General features: G+C 42.1%; 1 protein-coding gene across 1 annotated transcript in view; it reads right to left on the bottom strand.

Moving 5' to 3' along the window:
• Positions 1-2403, bottom strand: part of LOC111079720 (Krueppel-like factor luna) — a 121335-nt gene extending 118932 nt beyond the window's left edge. Inside the window, exon 1 of the mRNA XM_041592764.1 lies at positions 1465-2403. The gene's annotated coding sequence lies outside the window, so the exon portion shown is untranslated. The remainder of the gene's footprint in view (positions 1-1464) is intronic.
• Positions 2404-7638: the final 5235 nt, after the last annotated feature.

Genomic DNA, 7638 nt, shown 5'->3' on the forward strand with positions numbered 1-7638 from the left:
GCTCTTAGGGATTTGTACCTGTTGGCAGGAATATCCTAAATATCAGCCCACAAAAGGCACAAGGAAATGAAATTATACAAGCGAATTTTCATCTGCCTTATTAAAGATTAAAGATAAAAGAAAAGCAAAATGCCCATTGTATTTGTGTCGCTGTTTGCATCATTTATTTTTAGCTGGGAAATCGTTTGTATGTTTATAAACAAAACGTTATTTATGATCTCTATTTTATTTTTTTTGTATTTTATTTTCGTACAGTCAAATAAATATTAATAAATACCCCGATGGCGCGTATATCAAGGCGACAGTTCGACGGGGGCACTTTATTTTTGGTATCTCCATTCCCCCAGCATAGTTCCATCCATCCACCACTATTGTATACCATCCACATGTGGCATATCTTTAATTGGGGGACTGGGAGGCGACCCATGGATCCATAAATCAGTAGCAGGGCAGACAGAATTAGCTAAAACTCTCGGAATTGTCTTTTGTTTTGCGTCCAAAAGTGATTTTGGATACCATTAAAGGGTATTAACAGCATTCTTGTTAAGACTTCCCCTTGGACCGCAAACTCCTATCACTCCAGAGAGCTAACTTTTGCCTCTCAATAGACACCACAACGGACACCCTCAACTCTGAGTAATTGAATTACAAAGTGAAGCTATTGGTAAATATTTAGAAACAACAACCTGTGGGACAGGTACTGCCCTCCTCAACCTCTCATTCTATATATATGTATATATAGATATATTTATATTTGTAAGGGGAAACCAATGCAAACTGAAAAGCAGAACCGATTCGTATGAATCGTAAAGCAAGTGCAATGCCTGTTCTGTTCTGTTCTGTTCAGATCTGCAAATAGTATACTCATCTATATATGTATGTATATAGCTTACATCCATATGTACATATGTACTAGTAGATATGGTAGTAAATATATTTCTTTATTATTCATATTTATATGATTATTGTCGTTTTGGCGCCGACGAGTCAACCGCATTGAAAACTGAAAAATACTCGATGCATGAATCAACAACCAACACTCGAGAACAGAACAGAACGGAACGGAACCCGTTCCCCCTTGTATACTACGTGATCTCTGAGCAGTCGGGGGCCAGGCATGGCATAGGCATGCAAAATTGCACAAAACATTTGCTGTAATATTATATGGTATGGAATAGTCACTGAATCGGTATCTGGAATGGAACAGATTAGGCTGCCATTACTCATAGGATGCGGCAGAAAGAGAGGATCCAGTGAATCATCAGCGAACGTGTCAAAATGCGAAAACCTATAGGATTTTTCCCCCACCCCCAAGTCCCGCTAAAAGTGCGGAATGTACCATGCCTATGCTATGGCTACAGCAACGGTAAATCACAGTCACAGTTCAAAATTATAGTGCACCTGCCTAATGAGCTTTCGATTTGAATTTCGACTTTATCTATTCATTTTCGCGTTTTGCTTTACCTTGTTGCAAGTTGGTGCATGTGCAACACTTGCTTCCCGTTTGGACTGCTTCACTTTGCTGCCTCACTTTGCTGCCTCACTTTTTTGCTGTTGTTGTTGTTGCTTTTTTTTTTGCAAACACAAAAACTTGTTTGGCTCAAACACACAAACGCAAACACACACACACACACGCCGACGCGACACACTAACACCAAGAGCAGAGAACACCTTATTGACGCGACGCGAGGCGACGCCGGCAAGCAGCAACAACAATATTAGCCACAACACTGGCGGCAGATCGAACGCGATAAGAATTATTACCTCAAGTATTTATGTATTTTTTACACAATAATTCTGTATGCAACTATATTTTTGTTATTTTTTTGTTGTTGTTTAACAATCTTTCACGGCATCAATTTGCAATTTTCCAGCTCTTTTTTTTATGTATTTACTATTTCTAATAATTTTCTTGTTTATTTTGTATTATTGTATTTACACGGTATTCTGTATTCTGGATTCTGGATTTGTTTTGTTTTGTGTTTTCTGTTGTTGATTTTGCTTGGGTTTCACTTGGGCTTTCGTTTGATTTTACAGTTGTTTACAGAGTTTGCACTTGTGGCCATAGCGGTAAACCTGACGACTACTTGGATTTTTTTTTATCAAAAGCACCGTTCCGCCTTGTACTGTTTAATTATGGGACATGCACACACACACACCTATGTACATACAACCGGATAAACAATTGGAATTTTCGCGGTTTGTTTGGATCTAAATTGATGTTTTGTCAAAAATAAATGTTGCTAGTTAGCAGCCGCTAAGGTGTGTTGGTAACCGGCAAACGCGTCTTCACCCGTTGTATTCCACTCAGCGCGGGCTTTTTCAACGGACTTTTCTGAAATTCAGAAAAAGATTCGACACTAACTGTTGTTTCCCTGTCCGCGGCCGAAACATGTTTTCAATCGTGTTCACGGGATTCGGGACGGCAAGGCCGTTCGTTCACAAATGTTGCGGCCTCATGATGCTAGAAAATTTATGCGACGCTCGACTCAGTTTTGCGTCTCAACTAAGAGTTGCCAAGCAAAGTATGTTGCTGGAATCCAGACTCATATTTCGAGACTGTTAGCTAACAGAGTTACGGAAATGTTAGCTATCATTTGCTGTCGTATAAGAACTGGAATTGGCCATGGCTAAAAGCTAACAGGCCGCTGTTAAACTGTTATACTGTTACACTGACTATATACGATATTGGGGCTGACTGCTGTTAACCAAAAGTCATTTAACATTTAACGGGGCTCTGGGCCAAAACACTTGCTAAAATATTTAAGCCCTGGACAGGGCCCTGGACTGGGCTGGGGATTGGGCTCAATAATTGACAATCAAATTGCGTATAATCCGCGAACTCTACGTATGACAATTATTAATGTGAAGCAAGGCAATGGCCATCCGGCTGGCAGTTGGCGTAATTGCAAATAAACTAGCAAACCATTCCACCCCCACCCCCACCCGGCAAGTAAAGGTGCGTTGACAATTTGACATCTTGTTCTACTCCACACCGTTCTAGCCCCACCCGCGCCGAAGTGATGGGGGGGCGGAAGTCGCACAAATCCGTAAATGGCACAGTTTATGCCACCAAAAAGCACTCCGCAGAACCCAAGTAAGGAGACAGCGATTGGCGCGCCAAATTGTCCATTATCGGTGCCACAGCCAGAGAGAGAGCGAGACCAGGGTGAGAAGGGCAGGAGCCAGTGGCAAGAACAGGGCCTAAACCGCGCAGTGCAATGGTTATTAATATTGATTGGAGCATAAACTGGCGACGGTATTCGAGAGCTATAACTTCAGTGCAGACACACACACACACACACACAGGGACATATGTTACACATACATATGTACGTATTGAGCTTTTGGCCATGTTGTCGATTAATTGCGATTATGTAAATGTTAATGTAAAGCGCGTTACAATTTATTATATTTGCATGAGGGTTTGCATGCAAAGTGCTTCTGCCCAAATACGAATACGAATACGATGGGGTGGCCCGGCACTCTGCACTCCGGCACTCTTGCCACAAGAACATAAGTTTGTATGTATCTACAGTGGACACTCCACAGAGTGAAGCTCTGGATGAGCAACCATTACAGCAATCATTTTGGGTATAATATCACCAGCTTGCTTGACGCTTCACTGTACGTACGGGCTGTGTGTGTGTGTGTGTAAGTGTGCGTGTGTGTACGCTTGTTGGCCAAACTCTGTGCGTATCCGTTAGGTTGCCAAGTTTGGCTTATTGATTTAGTAGACGCTGCAAATTGCGCTTTGATAGCGTCTAATGTGACATTTGTGCAATTGTAATGGAAATTTATGTTTGTCGGTTTATGTTTGCCATTGCCTGCCATTCGGCCACACACACACACACACGGGCGGCACTAAGCGATGGAGAGTCCACATGGCCTTAATTAAAGGTATGTGTGCTGCATGTGACTGTGACTGTAACTGCCCCACCGGAACCACACTCTGGAGACCACTCTGGCACCCATATTTGGGGGCAATCCAAAATCCAAAGCGAGTCCCCTGCAAGAAGTAATTACACCCGGAGTAGCCCACCAAGCCACAAAGATACTCGTATTATTGCAACTTGCAGATGCTTCGATCCTAATCCCCCGATTCGGACTGTGTTGCACTTGCAGTGCATTTTGTGGCAGTCACCCTGGGTCTGTGGGGCATTAAGGAAATCGTAAAGTGCTCGAAGCCACAAAGCAAATTTCCAAAAAGAAAAAAAAAACGAAAAAATACTTAAATAACAGTCGACACAATATGCGCTCGCTGTCGGAATCGTCAAGCAGAGTGCTGGCGGCAGACGAGACTTTCCTTCGGGCTTCGGGCTTAATCCAATGGCCAAAACGCGGCAGCACTTGCATTCCCTTTCCCCTTCAGGCTGCCGCCAGCCTGCCACTGCCATAGCGAAAATATTTTGATGTATTCATGGAAACATTTTATGCATGTTAAGTAACAGACAAATCGACGGAAACTTATGCTCTATAGCTTCTCATAAGGGGGCGGCAGTGGCGGCGGGGGAGCGCCCATTCGACTTATTAATAATTTACGTGGTAATATTTCTGTTGCCTTCCTCTTTGCCATCCAAAAAAACAAAAGCACTGGCAGAGGGAACAAAATGGAATAGATGAAAATACAAGACGTGTTCAAGGTGGAAAAGTGGCCAACAAAGTGAGTGAGACAGAGAGAGGCGAGAGGCCAGAAAGAGATGGTTAATGTGCGTGAGAGGGTGAGCGAAAGAGAGATGGCTAGTGTGTGCGTTGGAGTAAGACAGAAGGCCGACAGAAGGCATATGAATTGGAAACTAATCGTGGAATATGGCAATGATTATTATGCACATCACACTAATCATTATCTTTGTGTGGCAGAGGGGACAGTCAGAGACTGTGACTGGGGACTGGGACTCAGCCGCCACTTCTTCCGCAGACCAGGGGTGGCAGCGCACAGCGGAGAGAACGAGATGGCTTTACACATGTGTGCCTCATAAAAATCTCTTGATATTCATTGCATGTCGTTGCCCCATGCCAGTGTGTGGGGCAGGGGGGGCGCTGATAAGAGGTGGGAAACTTTTCCGGGCTTAGCGTTGGGCTTTAAGCACAGCACACACTTTGCCTGATTTCTTTTGCCCCCTCCCCGCCCCGGCACAGCACTTCCATGCCTATCGCTTCTCTTGTTAATGGCTCAAATGACATTCATTCATTCATTCATTAACTGTTTTTTTCAACCCAGCCCAGCCCATCCCTCCCCCGCCCCCCCACATGAACAATGTAAAATTTAATTTAATTTTTGGCAAATACAAACACTTGATGAAACTCTTGGTATCCACTTCCACTTAGCTGCAGTTCATTGCTTCGTGTAAATACAGCGCCCCAGAAACTTTATGCTACAAAACTTTTCTCGCTCTTTCTTCAGCTCTATCTGTCTCTCTCTATCTCTATATATCTCTTTCGCTCTGTATTTGCACGTCTTTCTTTGACAACTTCAGAATGTTTTGCATGCAAATAGGCGCAGCAACAGCAACAAAAAAAATCAACAAAAACAATTACAACAAAAAGAAACTAATTCGAGAATCGAAGATGAAAATACCCTTGAAAATTGATCATTAACATGGCAATTATGTCTTATAGTACCCAATTTAGATTTAAACTTGGCTGAGTTATAAATCTCGAAGCTAACACAAAATTAAATAGCGTATCAAGTGACAGCTTGTACATATGTACATATGTATTTATGTATACCCTCTGATAGAGTATATTTGCAAAAAGCATGCAAATCCTATGAGCGAGATGGCAATATGCGAACCGTGCGCAAATAGAGGCAAAGACAAACGTATGGAGGAGCGTTGGTAGGCAGAGAGCAGGAGCGAAAGATTCTGACAAAGGCATGGGAAGACAAGCAAAAGCAAAAAACTTTGACGATAATACGATTGAGCGAAGAAGAAGAGACAACATAGGAAAACAAAAAAAAAAAAAGCGTGAGAGCAGCAGAGAAGCTAAAAATAGACTTCACGCACTCGAACGGCAACGGCACTGCGACACGACACGACACGCATATCAACGAAGATAACGATGGCGATAACGAAGCTCCCCCGCAATGCAGCCGCAGACGCAATCACGGCACTGACCAGCACAAGATTCGCACACAAAACAACTTTGAGATTGATCCTCAAGCCGGTGGAGAGATTTGCCCCTCACTCTCTCAATTTGTACAATTTATGGCAACGCTAATCGTATGGGATGATAATTTTTAGGTCCTGAATTATCCTCTCTACCCTTTAGTTTCCGTGCAGTTTTTCAGGAAAAAAAACGCCTTTATTTGTTTTTTAAGTTAAGCAGATTTCCAGATATAATTTTTTTTTATATATAAAAACTATAGAAAAAGCTTTATGTATAATTTTCCACGCTGAGAGGGGACCTCTACCACTACATCCTTATCGCTGATAATGGAATCGATTTAATTGCTTTTCATATGTATGTACATATATATGCACATTTTTATATGAGTATTTTTTATGCCATAAAAAAAACACATTTAATTATACGCTTAAGAGCCTATTTATTTATTTCTGCGTTAATTTTTGCAATAAAAAATTCCGCGCGCATCATAATTGTTTAAGGATTCTCTCTCGTTGGAGCATTAAAGCGTGACTAAAATGGATTAACTTTTTCATTAATATGCCGCCAAGCAATTAACAAAATGTCGGCTTAGAACCGAAACAGCTATAGAGAGTGGGTGTAAGCCGAACTTTCATTCCACTCAACGAATATATTAATATGAATGCATTTTTTCATAATTAATCGAATTCAATTTAATTAAAAACAAATATTTGCATATTTATGTAGTTTTTGTATCAGTTTGTGCTTCGATGCTCCACAATTGTTGGGCTTTGCCTTTGTGAACCCGATAGCTATTAACAACATGTCATCGTGCATTTAAAACGTTTTCAAATAAATTCCAATAATTACGAGAACGTGAACCATGCCCACGGGCGTAGCCAAACAAAAAAAAAAAGAAGGCTGGCAGCGAATTTGTAGGCACTTTTGGCATGCCCAATGCCCAATGCCCCATGCCCCATAGATATTCCATCGAAATGTTGATTAAAGTATCGAAAACAAATATCAAAAATCTGTCAGCTGCAGCTCATCTCTCTGACATTGCCGCTGCCGCTGCCCCTTTTTCCTCCTTTTGCTTTTGCGGACACACAAAAATTTGCATATTTGTCTCCGGCTGCGGTCTCGTTTCGTTTCCCGTTTACCGTCTCTCCTGTCTTCCGCCTTTGGCTGTCATTTTAATAAAAATATTTGTTTAATTTCGTTACGTGTGTTGCGGGTGGGGCGGGGGGCGTCCGGGCTTGCTTATAAAATTAATTTTAAATTAAACAATTTTAATTACGGTTCAATAATCAACGCACCGCCTCACCGAACCAGAGTGAACGCAAAGCCCGTCAATGTTGTTGCAGACTTTTAACAATGCAAATATTTACCCTCCCTCCTTGAACTCCCATGACCAGCCCCCACGAAGCCTCCACTTGACCAGCCCCCCTCACCAAATTATTTAATTGCTGCCTTTGCCATCAACAAATTGTTGCTGCTGCTTCTAGTACGAGCATTGGTGCTGCTGCTGGTGCTGCTGCTGTTGCAAGTGTT

Source organism: Drosophila obscura, unplaced genomic scaffold (assembly GCF_018151105.1).
Source record: "Drosophila obscura isolate BZ-5 IFL unplaced genomic scaffold, ASM1815110v1 contig_186, whole genome shotgun sequence".
NCBI classification, from domain to species: domain Eukaryota; kingdom Metazoa; phylum Arthropoda; class Insecta; order Diptera; family Drosophilidae; genus Drosophila; species Drosophila obscura.